This window comes from Nycticebus coucang, chromosome 1 (genome assembly GCF_027406575.1).
Source record: "Nycticebus coucang isolate mNycCou1 chromosome 1, mNycCou1.pri, whole genome shotgun sequence".
Classification (NCBI taxonomy): domain Eukaryota; kingdom Metazoa; phylum Chordata; class Mammalia; order Primates; family Lorisidae; genus Nycticebus; species Nycticebus coucang.
In genome coordinates this window covers 133887611-133910480 of record NC_069780.1, presented here as the reverse complement: position 1 = coordinate 133910480, position 22870 = coordinate 133887611, and the positions used below count along the sequence as shown (strand labels likewise).

At 43.1% G+C, this 22870-nt stretch overlaps 1 protein-coding gene and 1 pseudogene across 6 annotated transcripts in view; both read right to left on the bottom strand.

Moving 5' to 3' along the window:
• Positions 1-22459, bottom strand: part of GCNT4 (glucosaminyl (N-acetyl) transferase 4) — a 32458-nt gene extending 9999 nt beyond the window's left edge. Inside the window, exons 1-2 of one of the 6 annotated variants that reach the window (XM_053588547.1) lie at positions 22207-22305; positions 697-791 (exon numbers count right to left, since the gene is read on the bottom strand). The gene's annotated coding sequence lies outside the window, so the exon portion shown is untranslated. Of the gene's footprint in view, positions 1-696; positions 792-13171; positions 13499-21155; positions 21750-21780; positions 21917-22206; positions 22312-22439 lie in introns of those variants that run through there. The other 5 variants (XM_053588567.1, XM_053588538.1, XM_053588533.1 and 2 more) reach the window with 5 other exon arrangements.
• Positions 3468-6256, bottom strand: LOC128583919 (coiled-coil domain-containing protein 169-like; annotated as a pseudogene).
• Positions 22460-22870: the final 411 nt, after the last annotated feature.

Sequence of the window (22870 nt, the reverse complement as noted above, 5' to 3'; positions counted from 1 at the left end):
TTATTTTTTTTGGAGGGGTGTTCTTAGGAAAATAATCCATGAGACAGGCAATGTTAAGGAAATGGCTACCCTCACTCTCTGGCCAGTGTAGGAGATGGCAACGTCACAAAGCTGCTGAAAGCTGAGACCTGGCTTGGGGGCTGAGCAGGAAATGAGGAAACCACAGTCTTCAGGGATGGCTTAACACCTGGACCCAGCCAGGCCCTTCAAGGTCTCTACCGCAAACCGACTTGCAGTCAATGATAGAAACTGCCTGGGGGGAGGGGGTGGGCGGGAGAAATGAGGTGACACCTGGTAAATGCTAGGCTCTGGCTTCAACTTCATCTTTACCCTCTTCCCCCTACTCCACTCTCAAGCCACCCTACTACTACCACTCATTGATGGAAAGCACCTCTTTAAATAAAAGTTCTGCCCAGACCTATGACTTATTGTCCTAGTTTTCAACCTACCTCCTATTTCTCCCAAAAATAGGAGGTAGTTTTCAACCTACTCCTTACCTCCTATTTCTCCCAGAATTAGTATCTGGCCGGGCACATTGGCTCATGCCTATAATCCTAGCACATCTGGGAGGCCAAGGTGGGTAGATCCCTTAAGCTCAGGAGTTCAAGACCAGCCTGCGCAAGGGGGAGACCCCATCTCTACTAAAAATAGAAAAACTATCCGCATGTTGTGGCAGTTGCCTGTAGTCCCAGCTACCTGAGAGGCTGAGGCAGGAGGACCACTTGAGCCCAGAAGTTTGAGGTTGCTGTGAGCCAGGCTAATACCACTGCACTCTCAGCAACAGAGTGAATCTGTTCCAAAAAAAAAAAAAAAAAAAAGAATTAGTGCTGAAATGCCTCCACATAATGTTCTTTACTAATTTAATGTCATGATTAATGTAGAATTACTCAATAAGAGCTGTTCTAAGTACTCTTGTAATAACTCAGTCCCTTCAACAGATCAATGAAATAGGTATTATTGTTATCCTTTTACAAGAGAGGAATCTGAGGCAGCATACAGCAATTAAGAAATTGCCTAAGGTTACAGACCTAGAAAGTGTTTTAATTGAACTTGAATCCAGAGAATCTTGCTCCAGACTTGCACTCCTAACCCTCCACGTAACACCGTCTCTTGGAATAATGAAAAACAAGTTCTCCATATTTCCCACAACTGTTTTCATTTTTTGTTTTGAGACAGAGTCTCACTCTGTAACCCTGGGTAGAGTGCCTTGGTATCACAGCTCACAGCAACCTCAAACTCTTGGGCTCAAGTGATTCTCCTGTCTCAGTCTCCTGAGTAGCTAGGACTACAGGGACCTGCCACAATGCCTGGCTAGTTTTTCTATTTTTTAGTAGAAATGGGGTCTTGCTCTTGCTCAGGCTGGTCTTGAACTACTGAGCTCAAGAATCCCCTCTTAACAGTGCTGGGATTACAGGAAGGCACCCCTGTGCCCAGCCAACAGTTTTAGTTCTTAACTAAATTTCCTCATTACTAAGGTCTTATCTAACTGGCTAAGCAGGAACAGAAATGAACTTTATACCATTTGTGTTGAGAATAATAAGCCTGGAGGCATGGCTGGATGATGGATGACATGCTGCTCCTATAGTCATAGGCTGGGGCAATCAGTGAGCTGATGAGAAGGTCAATCTCCAGCCAACAGAAGTGATTAAAGGAAAAGAAAGCAAGCTCATCCTAAGGGACTCGGCCATCAGCTACCCTTGTCTTACATCCTCCCACTGACAACTCACTGATTCATAGGTTCTTATAGTTATCTGAGACACAATTTGGACTCTCTGAGAATTACTAATTATTTGTGAAAACTTTCTGGGTGAAATCTATCTTCACACAGAGAGATTTCCTCTTTGGGCTATTGAAGTTCTTAAACTTCGTATTGTTATGTATCAGTTTGTAAATGGGAGGTAAAGAATTTACTAATTTAGAAATGCCAGGATTTTGTTTCTTTCTGGTCTTACAAAGAAGAATCCTCACTTACTAACACTAAAATAAAGATGAACTCACTGAAAACATAACCCTGATCAAGCTGAATAAGCTCAGCTTCCTCTACTGCAGTTCCTTGTTTCAATGAAGTCATTGATTCTCCTCTTGATGACTTGTTCATTGCCAAACCCAGAGTGTGTTTTGGAGTCAGACCATTAGGTGGGAGGATGACTCAGCCAGACGTATTTCACTGACACCCCCACAGCACCCCAAGAGTCATGCAAAGAAGCAGAAAGGCAAGTTTCTTTTCTTTTTCTTTCTTTCTTTTTTTTTTTTTTGAGGCACAAAAAGTTATTTATTCAAAATCAGAAGCTTAGAAGTAGCAAAATTAATATTAGAACACAGAGCTCAGAGTAACTTATTTCAGTTCTTTATACTACTGTCCCACCAACTTCATATTATCCCACCACTCTGTTTAATAGATGTAGTTTCTGACATCTGAAATGTATCCACTAACACTTCAATATTATAGAGTCCCTGTGTTAAGATGCCCAATATTCCATAATAGTGAATTGAGATAACTTAAGTTTTTAAATTTTTATTTATTTATTTATTTATTTTTTAAGATATTTATATTCTACATTTACTAAGTCTCACATGTACCCTTGTAAGATGCACCGCAGGTGTAATCCCACCAATCACCCTCCCTCCACCCATCCTCCCCCCTCCCCTCCCTCTCCCCCTTCCCCCTATTCTTAGGTTATAACTGGGTTATAGCTTTCATGTGAAAGCCATAAATTAGTTTCATAGTAGGGCTGAGTACATTGGATACTTTTTCTTCCATTCTTGAGATACTTTACTAAGAAGAATATGTTCCAGCTCCATCCATGTAAACATGAAAGAGGTAAAGTCTCCATCTTTCTTTAAGGCTGCATAATATTCCATGGTGTACATATACCACAATTTATTAATCCATTCGTGGATCGATGGGCACTTGGGCTTTTTCCATGACTTAGCAATTATGAATTGGGCTGCAATGTTATAAACATTCTGGTACAAATATCTTTGTTATAATGTGATTTTTGGTCTTCTGGGTATACATCTAGTAGAGGAATTATAGGATTGAATGGCAGATCTATTTTTAGATCTCTAAGTGTTCAGAGAACACTTAATTTTTATTTTTGAGACACAGTCTTGCTCTGTCACCCCAGGTAGGGTGCAATAAGGTCAGGATAGCTCACTGCAACCTCAAACTCCTGGTCTCAAGAGATTCTTCTGGGGCGGCGCCTGTGGCTCAGTCAGTAAGGTGCCGGCCCCATATACCGAGGGTGGCGGGTTCAAACCTGGCCCCGGCCAAACTGCAACCAAAAAATAGCCGGGCGTTGTGGCGGGCGCCTGTAGTCCCAGCTACTCAGGAGGCTGAGGCAAGAGAATCGCTTAAGCCCAGGAGTTAGAGGTTGCTGTGAGCTGTGTGAGGCCACGGCACTCTACCGAGGGCCATAAAGTGAGACTCCGTCTCTACAAAAAAAAAAAAAAGAGATTCTTCTGCTTCAACCTCCCAAGCTGGGACTACAGGTGACTACACAGTGCCCAGCTACCTTTTCTATTTTTAGTAGAGATAAGGTCTCACATTTGCTCAGGCTTTGTCTCAAACTCCTAAACTCAAGCAATCCCTCTTGCATTGGCCTCCCAGAGTGTTTGGATTACAAGCATGAGCCATCATGCCTGGCCTCAGTTAACTTTAAATATTCCTTAGTCCAGTTCCCATCATGGCTTTACCTTTACATGAAATAAACAAACTTGTTTTCATTGATGATTATACTTATTAATTTTCTTATGATGCTAAGATGGTATAAGGCATAAAAATTTAATATTTGTCCATTAATATGGGTCAAGGTACCAAATTACCTGTAGTTAGCTTAAAACAAAAGAAATCATTTCTCATTAGTTCCAATGTAGAATAATTTACAGAAATATACTTTACATTTCTTTACATTACATTTCAAAGTCATCTAAAAGATTTTTTTGGCTATATGAAATTTATACATTCTTCCTTAAAGAAAGCAAATGTCTAGCAAGGTAATTATAGAGATGCATTTGGTCCTCATTTCTGATGATACTGAATAGAACTTAGGTTTAGTGCCAGATATAATGTAAAAATACCATTAGCCAGAAACTGGATTACCTGTGAGTGATTTCTGCAAATATAAAGTCCAATAAATTAACTTGTTAACATGGGTAAGTTCATTGTATTTCCAGACCTAGGTAAGAGTTATGAAAATCATCTAAATGGCAAAAACAGTCTAAACATGATTAGAAGAATTCCATAAATTTTACAAATGTCTAAAAAGAACCCTTCTCTTATCTTCATTCTATCTCCACTTCTGGACTTGAGTATTAGAACCCTTGGAAAGTTTGGTCCAAAGATCTAGTACATTACCACAAATTAATATGCATCATGAAATGACTTAAGTCACCATGTACTACATGACAAGACCTTGTGATTAAATAAGTATTTGTTTTCTACAATGGTAACAAACTCTAGAAATTGTTGTAGTTTGCCTTAGCCATTTTATAGGTGTAAGAAATAAAGATGAGGTGAAGGGACTTGCCCTAGGTCTCTAAAGTTCATGATAGAGTGGGGACTCTAAACAGCTGATTCATGAATGAGGATTGTTTCCATGTTTCAAACCAAAATTTAAAATCCATTTGATGGATTAAACATAGGGTTTTAAAAACAGAGCATGCTATAGCCTAAAGTAGCAAAAAGTTTTTATGAACTCACATTTTTAGCTAACAGCCCACTAAAAACCATAGCAATGTTACTATCAGAGCACAGCATGGATATATTATTAAAAGCAAGCATAATGATGTGAACTTTCAGGTTACTCAGGATATTTTTAAAATCACAAGCAATTCTATTAGATATTTTAGGGTCACTAGGGAAAATTACATGCAGGAAAGGAAAAAACTTCAGGAAAAGCATCTAAAGATAAGTTTGGCCTTTCTTATATATTTCATTCCTTGAAAAATGTGTTGAACATTAATTTCAAAAGATGGATATTATAGATGAAAAAGGGTAAGAAATAGAAATCTACCTGTTCTGAAATCATGGATTGAGTTTTGGAAGATGGTTTGATTTTTTAATTTTTTACTGGTCCTTTCTTGCCATTTGCCATCTTCTGATCAACTGGATTACACCTTCCCGTTTTCACTAGATTCTCTTTCATTCTAGGCAGTTGATCTGTCTGTTGCCTTGTAGAAACCTGATGTGAGCCAGAGACCTGAGACATTTCATTTAGGTATGGACGGCGTTGTTGGTCTTGTGGTAAGCCTTCGATTCTTGTTCCAGCCTAAGTGCATAGTCTTTCACTTGATTTTCAAGACTCCTTTTTTCTTTTTCTAGCTGTTCAAGTAATGTATTTAAGGATTCCACTGTCATTTGTTCATACACACGAATAGAAGATTGTCTATCCGAAGGATTTCCATGGATTATTGCCATTTTCTCTTTGAGAGAAACAATTTGCTTTTCCAGTTGTTCATTCAGTTCAAGTTGTGTCTCATAGTCTTCCATTCACCACCTTCATTGTCATTATTCAGTTTGGCTTCCAGTTCTGCTATCTTGTGTCTCATTTCAAGCATTGAGAGTTGTACTACATCCTGAAGGGACCCCCAGAAGCAAAGAAAGAGAAAGCTTCATCAGGAGCCTGCTGTCATAGTGAACTGCCTCACCGTCGGGGCCTCCGGCGCCAGCCCCGCTACCAGAAAGGCATATTTCTTGCCAGATGACCTTACAATTTCATTGTTCTAGGAGGAAGATTGCAAAAGCAAGGGAATAATTATATCCGCCTTGATTGGGTAAACACAGTAATTACTCAAAACACAAGACAGGTGTGACTGGGTCACCAATACAGTACAAATTGAGGACAAATAATCCTCAAATAATAAGAAGGCAGAGTTTCTGAAAAAAAGGGAAGAGATTTTCTATTCCATCTATAAAAGTAATCACTTCCATTAAAAAAAAAAAATCAAAAAGTCAGAAAAGTCTAAAGATGAGACTGAAGTTCACCAGTGACCCATCATCTGGCAATAAAATTCTGTGGGCGGTATGTCCTTCCAGACTGTTTTTAACAGACACACTTTCCGTTTTTGCTTTTTAACAGCCTCACTATACATGTACTGTCTTAGCTGTGTCTTTCATTTCACAATGTACTGTGAGCAAGTCCTGTCCTAAACTGGTTTTATAAATTGTTAGAAAGTAAACCATCCTTAACAGAGATAAACATACTTTTCTAAAGGAAGAAAACATTCAGGAGAATTTACTTTTCTAGGTCTTGTCCACCAATACTTAATTAATAAATAAACCCATAATTCCTAAAGATGCCTAAAAACAAAATCCTAAAATGGAAAAGGACTTTAAAGGTGATTGAGCCCCAAATCCTTCTTTTCTAACTATCATTTAATCCCATGTAACTCCTGGGATGCTGGGAAGTCTAAAGGGCCAGAAAGGATAAAAATGAATGAAAAGTTTTTGTTTTGTAACACTTTTAGACCCTTACCATGGAAGAAAATAAGAAGAGATTTTCTTTACAGAAAATTAAAAAAAAAATTAGAAGGGTGAATTTCAAAAATATCTATGCCCTCAAATTTTAGTCTAATGAAAACGGCTTAAATGAAATGCTTATCCCTTTCTAGATACAAAGATTACAAAAAGGGGTTTGTTGCGTGAGGGTTGTGTGAAGGCGATGTCACAGAGGTTAAGACCTGTAATGAAATAGTGGAGAATAAAGAAAGCCACAGCTCTCTTTGGCATGTAGCAAAGCTTCATTATTTTACAACTTATATAAGTGGTACTGCACTACACATCATTAATCAGTAATCTAATGACTGAAATTCAAAGACCCAGGCCCTAGCCACCTGGCGTCAGGATGTTTACTGCCTTACTGATAACAACACTTTTAACCTTATCTAAAGTTGTTCTTGTGCTAGGTAATTAGAAGTAACATACCATAAAAACCAGAGCTCTGGGAGATCAAACGGATGCAATGCAGAACTCCAGGGGAGCAAGCAGATACAAAGTTTGACCTTTAACAGACCATCTGGAGGCAGTCATCCATCTATAGGGAGTAGTCTGGAAATTTCTGACATATACAGGTACCTGCCTGCAGACCTGCCTCCTATGTGACTAGGCCTTTAACCACTTATGGAGTAAGTGACCAGGCCTTTGTCCGTTTTTGGAGTTCTATCCAGGCCTTTCCTTTTCTAACTCTCAAAAGACTTCAAACTTACACTCAGAAAATGGAGCCATTTTAAAGGCTTTTTTATAGGCTTATCTCCCTATAGGGTTAATGGGTTATATCTTTGCCTCTTAAGCTTTATTAAACAAAGAGTTTTCATTCTGTCTTGGATTCCCCTTTTCTTTTCTGCCCATCTCACTTAGCTGGACACAACATAAAACTAAAATATATTTTATGTTTCCTGTTCTAAATTGAAAATGTGCATTGAGAATACAGGGTGTCCCAAAGGTTACCCCTAAAGTTGTCATACAGAGGGAAAATGAGAATTTGTCTTTATTTCCAAAAAAATTCATTACAAAAGTTTATAAAGAGGTGACCAACCCATAGAGAATATTCTGTAAAATTTTATAATGAATATTTATAAATAAAGGTACATTTAGCTATAATTTCCCATATACCCTAGGTTTAGTGACTTTTAAGAGTACCTTTTGGGATATCCTGTATTTTGGCTTCTTTTCCTATAAAGTAGAAAAATTAAGCTGAAAAACATGTCTATTTTTGAAAATATGTTTATAACAATAGAAAGTAAATAACTTTCTCTATCCCAGGTCTATCTGGTATGACTCCCCCCACAACCCCCAGAATTTTCTGGAAGCATTTATCTTAATATTGTATGGCTAACTCCATATCTTATCCTGGCCAAAATCGGTTCTTCAGATGTTTTGTAGCTGGTTAAAGAGGTATGGATAACTGATTTCTATGTTTGTATTTAAAGTATAATATCTAATGCCCATAAATAAGCATATCACAGAGGCAGCCTGGGAGTAAACAGGTATGAATCAAGGGTACTGAAATCAGAAACAGGCTCAGCGCCTGTGGCTCAAGCGGCTAAAGGCGCCAGCCACATACACCTGAGCTGGCGGGTTCTAATCCAGCCCAGGCCTGCCAAACAACAATGATGGCTGCAACCAATAAATAGCCGGGCATTGTGGCGGGCGCCTGTAGTACCAGCTACTTGGGAGGCAGAGACAGGAGACTCGCTTCAGCCCAGGAGTTTGATGTTGCTGTGAGCTATGATGCCATAGCACTCTAACCAGGGCGACAGCTTGAGGCTCTGTCTCAAAAAACAAAAAAACAAAAAAAAAAGTCAGAAACAGCTCAAGGCCAGGGCACACTCTTCATGAATGGATTAGACACCCTTTGTTATAAGTCATCAGAAGAGCTTGCTTGTTTGTTTTCTGGATTCTGCCAGCTGGTGGGGAGCTCAGACAGTGACTTTGATGTTTTCCGTGCTTCCACTGAATAACTCCAGACTGGCAACTCTTGCACGACTTCACCATTTAACTAAACATCTGTGTTTCTTGGTTTAAAATGTACATATTGTCTTCAGATGTTGTATGCATATAGACACTATAAAATGAAGACCAGGTATGGAGAATCCTGAAAGATCTAAAAGTAGACCTTCCATTTGATCCTGCAATCCCATTACTAGGTATCTACCCAGAAGAACAAAAAACATTTTACCACAAAGACATTTGCACTAGAATGTTTATTGTGGCTCAATTCATAATTGCCAAGACGTGGAAGCAACCTAAGTGCCCATCAATCCATGAATGGATGAACAAACTGTGGTATATGTACACAATGGAATATTATTCAGCCATTAAAAAGATGAAGGGGTGGCACCTATGGCTCAGTGGGTAGGGTGCTGGCCCCATATACCGAGGGTGGTGGGTTCAAACCCGGCCCTAGCCAAAGTGCAACAAAAAAATAGCCAGGCATTGTGGCGGGCGCCTGTGGTCCCAGCTACTCGGGAGGCCGAGGCAAGAGAATCGCCTAAGCCAGGAGTTGGAGGTTGCTGTGAGCTGTGACGCCACAGGGCGATAAAGTAAGACTCTATCTCTACAAAAAAAAAAAAAAGATGAAGACATTACATCTTTTACATTTACCTGGTTGGAGTTGAAATACATGCTTCTTAGTAAAGTATTGCAAGAATTGAAAAATAAATATCCAATGTACTCCATACTAATATGGAATCAATGCATAAACAATTACATGCTCATAAGAACAAGAAAACACTAAAATAGTCCAGTTCAGGGGTAAAGGGAAGGGAGGACATTTGGCAGAAGGAGGGAGGGCATGAGGTGGGATCTCACCTAAGGTGCACATTGGGAAGGTGTATAACTCGCTCCCTGCCTGAAGGGCTCTTCTACAAATAGAACTTTGCCCTGGAAGTAAGAACAATGTAACCTAAAAATTGTATCCTCATATTAATTTGAAAAAAAAAAAAAAAAGAAGAAGACGAAGAAGAAGAAGACTCAGGAGTTCAAAATTATCTGCAGTGCTTGGGAACATTCTGCCATCCTACTAAGATCTAGAAATGCCTCCAGGAAGCTCTCTGGCTGGTGGCTCCTAAAAGGATGCACCACTCTAACAATAGTTATAATTGCTAACAGGTCCCCACATGTAGGTTTTATTTATGGTTAATAAAAAAGTAAAAGGATTGTTTAGCTTACTAAATGCCTGAGCAAACTTATATAAAGAACCATATTCAAAGTGAAAGTAAATTCCAGACTCTTCTGATTTTCCAACAAATTATGTTTGGTACCAGAATAGACAGAGATCAGTTAGATGAAATTCAGGAACAGACTTTTATATATGGCTCTGGCAAGGATTTTATATGTGGCTCTGGTAGATAGCCAGTTGCCTCCCAACATGCATCCTTTTTTCTTTACTAAGAGCACCCCCATATTGTTGGCAGCAGAAACATATCTCTCTGAAAGACTTTCCCCCCAATTTCCATTGTAGAGGAGCAGTCAGTGATATATAAGGTGGACTATATGGAAAGTTTTTTCAAGGAGCATGATTCAGGTAAGAGGTGTGCCATTTTGTTCTTTCTTCTCTCCTTCCCCTTTTTTGCCTGGAACTCCAACATGATGGCTAGAGTTGTAGCAGCCATCTTAGAATCATGAGGAAGACACCAAGAGACTATCACAGACCTCAGCCCCAAATCCTCAAGCCACTGAACCACCAGCAATAAGCACTCACTTTGAATTATTATTATATGAGAAAAATAAGTCTTTATAGGTTTAAGCAATGTGCACTTTGAAAGATGTCCACAGGAAGAGGAAATACTTAACACACACACATCCAAGAGCAAAATTAAATTTAACCCAGATTAAAGTGTCTACTTGTACAACAGTATAATCTCATATATAGCCAAGTGCAAAATTATGAGTCTTAAATGATGCTGAACTTCTCATCCATCTATACATAGCGGCAGATGGAGGCTTTAGGTAAACATCTGAAGGAAAGCAGTCTCCAAGATTTACCAAATTAATTCTGATGTTGGCAAGAACTGTGCAGTCTGTTCACCGTGCTTCGGTTAAGCAGTGTTGAGCTCTGGTAAACCTGCTTTGGGCATGGTTTCTAGTCACAGGCAAGGGATAGGCCACATAATCTCTGAAGGTCTCCTTGCAGGTGGGCTATTTTCTTGAAAGCTTATTATATTAATAACATGGGACTCTGGAGCCAGCTTTTTAAGGAAAAGATTTGAGTGCCTTGTAGGTGTCAACTCGAAGCATGGTGAGAAGTTGTGAGTCACTTCCTGAATGTCCCCTCTTCTCTCTCCTTGCTACCTGACTGCTCCAAATCGACACCCTCCATTTCACCCTCCAGCTCTACCCTTGTGTGCATCATACAGGTTTGGAATTTAAAGCCAGTTGTTCTGAATTTAAGTCCTGAGTCTGCCATTAAGATGTCATTAATCTCATTAGCCTTCTGACTCCTCGTCTGTGAAAGAGGACCAGGAACACTGACTCAAATGCTTATTGTGATGGCTAAATGAGCCAAGGCACTGGGCAGCCCCAGGCAGGATGATGGGTAGGGGTCAACAGCATCTAAACCAGTCGAATGCTTTGACTGACCAGGGGCAGTTCTGCAAACAATGCCTGGGCTCCATTCTCAGCGTGCCACCCATACTCCTGCACCTACAAACCATCTCCAATGGGCAACACCATGGGTCCAGGGGACACTGAATGTGGGCACCAGTACTATTTTTTTTTTTTTTAAGCAGAGTCTTGGTCTGTTGCCCAGGCTAGAGTGCAGTAGTGTCATCATAGCTCACAGCAACCTTTGACTCCTGGGCTCAAACAATCCTTCTGCCTCAGCCCCCTAAGTAGCTGGGACTACAGGCACCTACTACAATGCCTAGCTATTTTTCTATTTCTGATAGACACAGGGTCTTGCTATTGCTCAGGCTGGACTTGAACTCAAACAATCCTCCCAGAGTGCTGGGATTACAGGTGTGAGCCATCCACACCTGACCACACTGTGCTGGGATCATGGCGTGAGCCGCCCACAGGGGGCTGGAGGGTTTGAACCCAGCCTGAGCCTGCTAAGCACGTCCCTTCCTTCAGCTCCACAATCATTCTATTAACATTTTCTAACGTTCCAGTCTTTGCAACTTAATTTGTGTCTACTTTATGTATCATTCCATTTCTCTCTTTTGATCCCTCTGCCACAGCATCCCTCTGCACCTGCCAGCCTGCGAGGAGGGCAGGATGCTACTGGAAATGCTGAAGCAAGTGAGAACCTGGTGGGAGATGATGGCTGAGCAGAACGAGACTGTCCTTGGTACACTGGAGTGGAAAGTGGGGGTGAGGAGAAAGGACACAACAGTGCAAATACTCCAAATATGCTGCCATGACACAGGGGGACAGGAAAAGGAGGGGAAAAAGGAACATTTGTCAACACAGGAACTATGCTAGGTGTTGTTTTTCCTGGTCCTGGGCAGAAGTGTCCACCGCCTGCCACAGTCTGAACCAGCTGTTAGTCGTGGACTGTCTGAATCTTGTAGAGGACTGGGAGAAATGCCAGCGCTTACAGCCCCTTTGGAAACAATTCTAACCTACCCAAGAGCAGACAAGCAGACTGGACTAGCCTGGGCACAGTCCTAGGGGACAATCTTGCCTTCTCCTTCTTAACTAGATTAGGAAAATCCCCAGAAAACCAACAAGAAAAGATGGGGGTGGGGAGTAGGAGAGAGAGTGAAAAGCCATAAAAGAGCTAAGAGTTTAGAGTATTCCTGGGAAGGAGTTAAGAATATGCCACCCCAAAATATGCTGTATTTTGACTTAAAGGCACTTGAAAAATTACAGGTACAAGATCACTCTGACCTTCATGCAGATGAAATCCTTGAATGAAATGAAAAAGTATCATTCTTGTCATGGACTGCAAGTCGAGGCCAAGGGAAATTTGCACAAACCGTTACACCAAGCCTTGTCTTCCTAGCCACTTCTCTACCCAGCTTACTACCCTTGCTCAAGCCCCTTTGGCTTGTCACATTTTCACAATTTCCTACTCCTGTCCAATTCAGTATACAAGTGTTCAATTCTAACTGAGTCTTCCTTTCCTCATTAGGGCTTCCTGTCATGTAAACTGACATCAATGTGTTCTCTGATTAATGTTTCTCACGTCAATTCAATTCTCAGGCCCAGCTGAAAAACTGTAAACGGGTGAAATTAAAATTTTGCTTCCCGTACAATGGAGATTTGAGATTGCAGGCTTGGATATAACTGAGATTTTGAAGTTTAATTTAAAGCTGGAATTTCAATGCAGGGCGGGGACCAGGGGACGCTTGACTGGGATTGGATAAAGATCATGATACAACAGTTTCGGATTCTAGGTACTTTTTCATACTCTAGCAACCATACCCCAAAGCATTCTTGCCACAAGGTTGTCCTGCTTTTTGCTTTTAAAAATTACTTTTGTGCAGTTATATTATCTTATTGTACTCCTTTAAAAATCAGGTATGAGTACATTTTCCATTTCAAAAAAAACTAAAGAATCTGAGTCTCCTGGCTAAACCTAGACTTTAGCACCAAAGTCTGGAATTCTAGAGCCTAGGGAGAGGGAGCAAAGCAGAAGGAAATTACAAGGCACAAGTTTTGATTATTATTATTATTTTGTATTTTCTGAATTCACCTTAATCTGACTATAAATAAGCTGAAACTTACCTTTGTGCTGCCTTCAAAAATAGCCCCAACCTGATGGTATAAGCAATAGGCAGAAGGAAGCAATCATTACGGTCAGTTACTGACGATAAGTGATAGACACTGGGGGTGCAGATCTAGAACTCAGGCCCTATAAAGAGAAGTCATGTGAGACAGAACTTTAGAGTGGCAGTCATTTAAATGCAAATACTGATTGGACTGATGACAATTATTCTTCTGATGTTAGCCCCACAAGGATTGAAAAGGACGCCAACTTTCTGAGCCTCATTAACTGTGAGAAAGGCCTTCAACACACTCGGTCACATTGTTATTAATTCCTCGGCCAGAACATCAGAGCCAAATTGGATGAGGCCATAAAGGTGAGACTCAGTTTATATGAAAGATGACAACAATAAGTCTCAAACAGATTATTTGGATCTACTAAGATGAAATTTAACTAAGATAAATACGAAACTAACACTTCAGTCCAAAAAATGAACTGTACTGGTTAATGGAGCAATGTGGCTAATGGAGAAATGTGGTTTAACAGGACCATCTGCAGAGAGTAGTTCAGTGTTTTGGCTGACTGTATGTTTGGTATGATTCACAGTTTGTTTGGTACAAGACTGAGAAAAGAGAAAACAGGCAGCAAAACAAAACCTACAACAAAATCAACACAGCCCTGGACAATATGAAAAGCGCAGAGCTACAGAAGGCTAACGCTGAAAGGGATCTCAGAAAGAAAGCATCTCCCCTGGGGGGCTTGTCACGTGGGAAGCCTCATTATTTAACTAAATCAAATAAGGCTGCATTCAAGAAACTTCAAGTAGATACACTTTGAAAATGTACATTATTTTTTAACAATCTAACTACTACACACTTAATCATTTAAAAAAATGAAAACCATTTATTAATTTTAAAATTGACTAACTTTTAATGGCTTTGTTGTGGCTGCTTTTCATGGGGAAGCCTCTGAATGTCTGCTTGCAGCACTTTTCAGGCATGTTGGTTGATGAAGGCGTGGGTATCCTGCTGCATTTTTCTTTGTCTTTTCTTTTTTTTTTTTCTTTTCTTGAGACAGAGCCTCAAGCTGTCATCCTGGGTAGAGTGCTGTGGCATCACAGCTCACAGCAACCTCCAACTCCTGGGCTCAAGCGATTCTCCTGCCTCTGCCTCCCAAGTACCTGGGACTACCGGCACCAGCCACAACGCTCGGCTATTTTTTGGTTGTAGTTGTCATTGTTGTTTGGCAGCCTGGGCCGAACCCACCAGCTCAATGTGGCTGGCGCCTTAGCTGCTTGAGCCACAGGCGCCGAGCCTCTAACTTCACTTTTCCATGTTTCAACTGGATCTTCTTAGGCTCAAACCAGGACTTTAAAATGTCATCTATTGAGAGCTCAATGAATGCCACCTGTAGTTCTTTAGGTGCCTTTGTGATATCAACTAGTCGAGGCTGAAATGCTAATGTGAGTGTCAGGTCATGGTTCTCAAAGTCAGTGAACCTTTCATTGTATTCTCCAATTAATAGGTCTATAGCAGCTGCGTAATCTGCCAATGGTTCACATATTCATCCTGCTCATCAATGACCTTTGTTATTGGGGAAAATATTCATCCAAAATTTCCTTTCGAAGAAGTTTTTTGAAAAAAAAAAAAATCTTTTTTTGGCTGGGTGCGGTGGCTCACACCTATAATCCTAGCACTCTGGGAGGTTGAAGTGTGTGGATTGCCTGAGTTCAGGTTCAAGACCAATCTGAGCAAGAGAGACCTTGTCTATAAAAATAGCCAGGCATGTGGCGGGTGCCTGTAGTCCCAGCTACTCAGGAGGTTGAGGCAACAGGATTGCTCAAGCCCAAGAGTTTGAGGTTTCTGTGAACTATGATGCCACAACACTCTACCAAGGGTGGCAAAGTGAGACTCTGGTCTCAGAAAAAAAAGAAACAAAAAGAAAAAAATATCTTTTTTCCAAAATGCTTGGATTTTTTGCCAAATGTCATATATGTTTTACCTTGCAAGGAAATATTCAAATCGTTTTGATATGACATGATATCACACAGAAATACTATATTTCTATAGAAATATTCTTTCAATAATTCACATTGCCAATTCTGTTCTTCATAAAATGTTACTATCTGTTTGCCCAGAGAAAAAAATTTGGCTAACACCTGTCCCTGTGATACCCAATGCACTACAGAATGATAGGACAAATCCACACTGAAAACCTCATTGTTCAACTTTAGCTTGTTATGAACGTGATGATGACTGTGTTACTTGCCTGAATATAGTTAACAATCTTTATAATTTGTTGCAAAGCATCACTTAAAATAGCTTCAGTGCAGAGATTTTACTGCAGTAAAGATACAATGAAAAGAAATGAGAGCATCTGGATCCTTTAATACTTTTTTTATCTGTGCAATCAATCATTCCTTCATATTTTCCTGTCACAGAAGGTGCACTGTCTGTACACATAATGTACGAAAATCAGTACTGCATGACATTTATCTTGGAAGTCCCTGGAAATACTGATTACCTATGTTCTATACACAAGAGTGCCCAAAGTGAGCAATTCTTTGTAGTAAAGAAAATCTTCTATTATGACCCCAAGGAAGTATAAAATCTGTGCTGAGTCAGTAGCATTAGTTGATTCATCTATAGTGATTGAATAATATATATTTTCATTTTGATTCATTGCACAAAGTTGTTCTATTAAGTTGAAGGCTAATTTATGCTGCCGATCAATTATGGTTCTCCTTGAAAGAGGCAGTTGTTTATATGTAGAAATGTTATCAGGATCTAAGCATCTTACAACTTCAACAATGCATTCTTTTACAATTTCTATATCACTGAAGGCTTCCCTTTTTCCTTCAGTATATAAGCTCCTTTATAAGTTGCTTCAGTGGCATTATTTCCAGGTTTTATTGCTGCTTGAAAGAATTGTCTTTGCTTTTGCATTTCATGTTTTAATTTCTGCAATACAACCTTTCACTCCTTTCCCTCTAATTTAAAATATTTGTGGTCCCTATGAGTATTATAAAGCTGAAGAGCATTAAATTTCTTTAATGTTGATATTGCAGTATCACAAAGCAAGCAAATCATCTTATCTTTAGCAGAAACAGGATAATATTGCAATCCCCAGTCTTCAATCTGTTTTCTTCCTTCAGCATTCTCTTGGTCTTCTTTTTTTGAGACAGGGCCTCAAGCTGTCACCCTGGGTAGAGTGCTATGGCATCACAGCTCACAGCAACCTCCAACTCCTGGGCTCAACCGATTCTCCTGCCTCCGCCTCCCAAATAACTGGGACTACAGGCACCCACCATAACATCTGGCTATTTTTTGATTGCAGCCATCATTGTTGTTTGGCAGGCCCAGGCTGGATTTGAACCCGCCAGCTCAGGTGTATGTGGCTGGTGGCTTAGTCGCTTGAGTCACAGGCACGGAGCCTCTCTTGGTCTTCTTTGACATGATAGGCTCTTATGCAGACAGAATTAAAAAATACTGTCGAGCTGTGCAACTATTCACAATTCCACTTCAAACACAGTGCATTGTTGGCAAAAGCCAGTAACAGACTGGCATACTCCATCCCTATAAATTCTCACCAACCAGCCTTGTATAATAGTGGTGCCAGAGGGAGGGGAAGTTAGAATTAAATCCCGTGTGTGGCAGCCATTGATTTAGCCTTCATGGCTTACTAATGTTCTAACTGGGCCAGTCAGTCTGGGAGGATGATTTCATTCAAATTTATCTTATTCTTTGGTATTTTAAATACGTTCATTAAAAAAAAAAAAAAGAAAAAATATATATATACACACAAAAGGCAAACAGAAATGTGTTAGTAAAAATATAAGGATTTGTTCTGTAAAATTTGGGTTCAGTCAAGAGGCTGCACTTAAGGACCTAAAAGGCCACATAATGGCCTTAAGGCGTCAGGTTCCCGCCCTTGGTGTAGACCTTGGGACCAAGGAAGGGAAAGCCCACCTTGCTCTGCTCTGTCCTGAGCAGACAATCTGGAGGAATGGGCTCCTCCACTGGGATAGGAACCCGGGGAAATTAAGCAGCACAGTAAGAAATTAGTGACAAGAGGGAAATGGGAAGGTCAAGGCTAAAAAAGTAAAAATTCAAAAGAAGGATGAAAGCTGGCTACCAATATTTAAAGGATTATTAAAACACAAATTACTGGGCCCCATCTCCAGAAGTTCTCATTCAGTCGGTCTGAGTGGTCTCAGAACGTGCATTTCTAACAAATTCTCAGCTGATGCTGATGTGATGCAGCACAAAATTCTCTGCTACTACGAAATTGTAGTTTGTTTTTAATCCCCTGTAGTTTTGAGATTTTGCTAAGATGCAAATGGCCTGTTGCTCAGTAAGCCAAATTAGGGAGAATTTATTGGTTTTGACGTCTCATATGTTTGTATTTAAGATCATGTTCTTTCCAAAACTTCATATTGCTTAGCAGAAAATCTTGACTTTCTGACTATTAACATTTCCTATCAGTTTGGATTCATAAAGCAGACTTCTGTGGCTGCTTCTGCTTTATTTTCTGGCATTTATATAACAAATTTCCTTTGGTCTTCTTCCTCTTTTCCTCTATTTTTCTATTACGTTCAGCAGATCAAATCTTCATAACATATTAAGTTGTAAGCTGCTTTTAGCCAATGATATCTGGCTCCCCACAACTTCTAAAATAGTAAATACTGGTCCAATCCTTTTCCCAAAAGCCCACACTCAGCTCACCATCCCCAGTGAAATATCAAGTCTGAAATAGCTGTATTCAATTCCTGATTAATTTTATTTTCTGTTATGTACTTGAAGCCTCAGCCTTTAGATCCCACTAGGAAAATTACTAGCATATGGGAATGCATATAAATGATATGTAAAGCAATGCAAATTAATATAAAACACACATCTCTAAATTTCTTGGGAAAAGTCTATAAGCCTCAATGTTGATGTTATCTGCTTTGTTTCACTATACTCTGGCAGGCAGTGACTGGATCCTGTTATAATGGTTCATTTCATATAGCACTCAGCACCTAACACTTGTTAACGTGCTAAGTGGGTCCCATTTGCCTATGAATCAGGCAAATGGGATCCGGACCTTAACTTTGCCATAACTTTGTATGGCCTTGGATAGATTCTTAAAATTCTCTGGGTCTTAGCTTCTACAACTAGTAAGTGATAGAAATGGCACCACCATAACAAATCCACCAGCACTGGGCACTCCCTGTGTGCCAGGCATAATGCAGACAGGATGCAACACATTGTGTACCCATGATGTACACACCGATTCTCACAACGGCCCATGAGAAGGTACTGTGGAGCATGCAGCCCTTACATGTGGTGCCATGTCAGAGACAAGGAAACTGATACAGAAAGGTCAGGAGGCTTCTGCCAGGACCTAAGCACAGGAGGGACAGCCAGAACCAGGAGCCCAGCAGTCTCACTGTAGGAGCTTTGCTCTTAGCCACACTGCAGCTCTGTTGTATAATCACCATCTATGTTTGTCCTAAACACTGCATTTCCATACCTATGAAATAAATGATACAGTCCTGTGTGCTTCAAAATATTGTTTCTGTAAGATACGCTATGAGTTTGATATCAATATATCATCATCACAATCAGATTGTTTTCTACCTAATAATCCAAGGGGAAGGGGGTCCAGATATCCTGGATGTTCTACTTTTCCTTCTAAGTTGCTCCATCTCATTCATATTCAAATATGTCTAAAGCTCCCTTATCTTAAAACAGCCATTCCTCTATCCTACCTCCCACTCTGGGAGCGGCTTCCAAGCTTCAGCTACCACTGCCTTTCCCCTCCCATGCACCCCTGGCTTCAAATCCCACCCTAATACAGATGTGATGTGATGCCAGCTTTGGAGAGTCAGCCAGCGCCTGTCCTATGCAGCTACTTGGGAAGCATTTCCGCTTGGGAGCCTCCAAAGCTGCCCAGACTCAACAAAACCAAACTTGTCTTTTCTCCTGAAACCTGCTCTTTCTCCAATGTTCCCTATTTCTGTAAATAGCAGCACCCAAACTTGGAGTCACGCGGCATTCTCACACCCTACACAAAGCCAGTCTCCAAGCTGATTCAGAGCCAGCCTGGAATCTACCCACTGTGTTATCCCTCCCGCCACCGCTTCAGCCTCAACTGCCAGGCCTCTTGTACCCACTGACCCAACCCATCTGCCTTAGGGCTCCTCAAATCCATCCTTCACACAGCAGCCAGAGTTTCGTTTTGAATCCACATTTCAAAACTTTCAGGTGTGGAACTGCCCTGAGGATCTATTCCATGCCATGGTCTCATGGCCTGGCATCACCTCACCCTGGTGCCTACTGGGGTCCACTTTCCCCTCAAATCCTGCTATATCTACCTGTCCTTTCCACCAACCTGCCCAGCTCAGCTCTCCTCTGGTCTCCGGCTCTTTTCCCTTCCCCCCACCCCACTGCTCCTTGGGCCCACAGTCAACCTCCCAAGAAGACCTCCAGCCTCTATCCTGTGGTGCAGCTCCCCGTACCCCGGCTGCTGCCAGTACTCAACGCCTGTGGATTGATGAATTCTCTTTCCAACCTTGCATCGCTCAACAGCACTGTCTTACCGCTTTCTTCCTGCCTCTAGCCTAAGAAGAAAATCCTCAAAAGCTGTTTCAATTTTACTCCTTGTATGTGGTGCTCTGATAAGCCCCAGGTCACCAGGCCAGGCCCCCAACTCCAGTGGTTCCTCAAGGGCAAAGCGGGAATAACACCTCAGATACAGACTCTACCTGCCCCTCTCCCCTTCTCCAAGCCTAGAAAACGAGGTCAAGTCATTCAAAGTTAGTTTGGTGCTAAGTACCAAACTTATGGTCTGCTTATCTGGAAGGTACTTTACCCAGTGCCATCAAATGCCAATTCTGGCTCGTTGCCCAGTTACGCCATTCTCTCCCTGCTTATCTCTGTGCAGATGTGATTTTTAGCCGTGTTACTATAAACTCTGCCCCCACAGGAAAGAGTACAAACCTTCCCTCCCCACCCACAAGGGTTGGAGATTCAGCGCCACACAACCGAATTCTTTGGCTATTACTTCTGTCCTGATACAAGTAAGAGATATTTCAACAACATCTTAATTGTTCCTTTCTTTTTGGATCCTTGAAAAATGCAACATAGAATGGCGCTCTGTAATGATTCACTTTTACAGATTATGCCTCTTCAAGACACTATCAACAAAAACTGTCAAAACGGACTGGTGGTTTCTAGATTGTCTTATGCTGATAGATGGTTTATTAATAGGGGCATATTTTATGCCTGTTAAGATCAAAAAGGGTGACTTCTATATCTACCGAACCACGCGAGACACTTAAATCAATTAATATTATCCCCAATTTCATTAACCTTCTGATGTGCTCCTCTTCAATTTTAAAGACGCGAAAAAGGGATTTTAAAAGTGTCCAAGAGCTGGGAGGCGCCTGTGGCTCAAAGGAGGGGGGCGCCGGCCCCATATGCCGGAGGTGGCGGGTTCAAACCCAGCCACGGCCAAAAACAGCAAAAAAAAAAGTGTCCAAGGGCTAATTATCACCTCGAGGCTGTCCAGCAAGTGGACAATACCGAAGTTTCCCAGGCCACAGGACCCCGTAAAGCTTAGTTCTTAAATTTATCAACACCATCACTTGCACCGTCTGCCGAGATAGAGACCCCAAACCGACTCCGGAGTCCACATCTCTCGGCCGGAATCCCGAGGCTCCCAGCCTCGCAGGGGCACCGGCCTGGCCCGCTCTGCGGCACCAAAACTTGACCTCCAACAGTGCAGAAGCTTGTCACTGCGAAGGGCGCGGCCTGGGAGGGGCGGCCGGTCCTTTCTGACCCCCGAGAACTACTGAGGCCCCCTCCCAGCTGCGCTCTTGAGGAAGCCAGGGGAGCAAACCCGACTCGTGCTCCTCGTCTCTCTCCGGGAGCCCAGGGCCGGGGGCTCGGGCAGCGTCCCCAGCAGGGCTGCTGAAAAGCGGCAGGTCCCCCGGGGACCGCTCCCCTCGGCGCCTCTCACCAGCGCAGGCGGATCTGGGTGGTCCTGGGCCCCCAAGACAGCGGGGCTCTCCGCCTCTGGGCAAGGACGCGTTCGGCAGCAGTGTTCTCGCTACTCCGCGAGTCCCGGAAACCCTGGTGCGAACGCGCGGGCGACTCCGGCCTCGCCGCTCCGCTCCGCCCGCAAGCCCAGAAAGCCGGCGCCGTGGGCCGCGCCCCGCAGCCCCCAGGAGCGCGCGGCGCCCGCCGCCCGCCGCCCTTCCCCGGGGCCGGCCTCGGCGAACTTGGCGGCGGTGAGCCCCGCAGTTGAGGCGTCCGCTAGGCGCACACCGGGGTTACGCACCGGCCCGCGACGCTGTCCGCCCACTGGATGCTCTTGCCGCCCGCTCGGGACAGCCACTGACCTCTGGAGCAGAGGCGGCCAGGACTCAGCCTGGAGCCCGACAAGCCCCCTCCGGTCCCCACCCGCCTCCCCAGCTGGGACGCGGCGCCGAAGTTTTCTCCGGCGGGAAAGTGAAAGTCGCGAGGAGAAGAGGGTCGGGAGTCCTCGCCACCCCGCGGCTGAGGCTGGGGACCCACGCCCGTCACAGCCGGACACTCCCAGTCCTGGCCGTTCCTCGCTTGCCTGGGTGGCCAAGTCGACTTACGAAAGGGAGCGGGGCAGCCCCGAACACGAGGTCCCCGCGGCTGCAGAGGTCGCTCGGGCCTCCCAGCCCCTCGGCGCCAGCGGCTCGCGCCCGCTCTACTCCGCCGCCCTCTGGGCAGTTGCGCTGCCTCGGCCTGGGGTGGGAGAGCGCCGAGCGGCCCCCGTGACGTGTGGAGAAAGGAGGAGCGCCGCCGCGGTGTCCCCGCAGAGGGAGCTCCCCGCCCGGCGCTCCCGGGTCCCCTTGCCGCGCTCGGGACAAAGTTCCGAGGCGCGCCCGGCGCTCCGCTCCAGCCCAGCTGCCCGGCTCTCCGCTGTTGCCCCGAGCGTCGTCCAAGTTTGGTTCCCCCCCATGTTAAGCTAACAAGAAATCGGAGAGGTCAATGACTTGCCCAGAGTTGCTCAGGGAACGGTGACAAAGCAGACTCACATTGGTGACTCCTCGTTCCCCCAAAAACCCGGCTCTGCGAGGCTGGGACCCTGCGGGAAATGCCCAGCCGAGGCAGAAGAGACGTTCCCTCTCGTGGGTGAGACGTGGAGTGTCCTGCGCAGCCTGGAGAAATATTATCAGCAGCGTGGGAAGGTGGAGCTTTTTGCCCAATAAATAGGGTACAAAGTTGTTTTTAAATCAGTGCCTAGATGCCAATTAGGCTTCCTCTTTACCTTCAAGAGCGGGGGTGAGAGGGCCGGCTGTGCGGACGTGGTTTGTGGCCCAATCTGGATTTCCACAAAATTGCTTGAAAGCAAGCAAGCACATACCGACTTGACTAATTGAGCAATATCTAGCGAGTTCCTGCGAATATACTAACTTTGCATAGTATATTACTTGTGTTTACTATTCACGTGCTTCAAGGAGTCTTCTGTCCGTGTCCCTGTCGGTTCAGGGGGACAGGAGCTCGCAGAGCCCGCCTACAGGACAGGGAGCAGAACCAGGCAAGTCAGCCCCATTGGCTCGTACCTCACTGCCTTCTGTCGGACTGTCCGTGTTGACTCAGGGCCTGCAATATGTAAGGTCGGTCCCAGGACCCAATGAATTCCAAAAAGGGAGTGTGCCTGGGACCCCACATCCTTCACTTCCAGAACCTGGAGTTTGT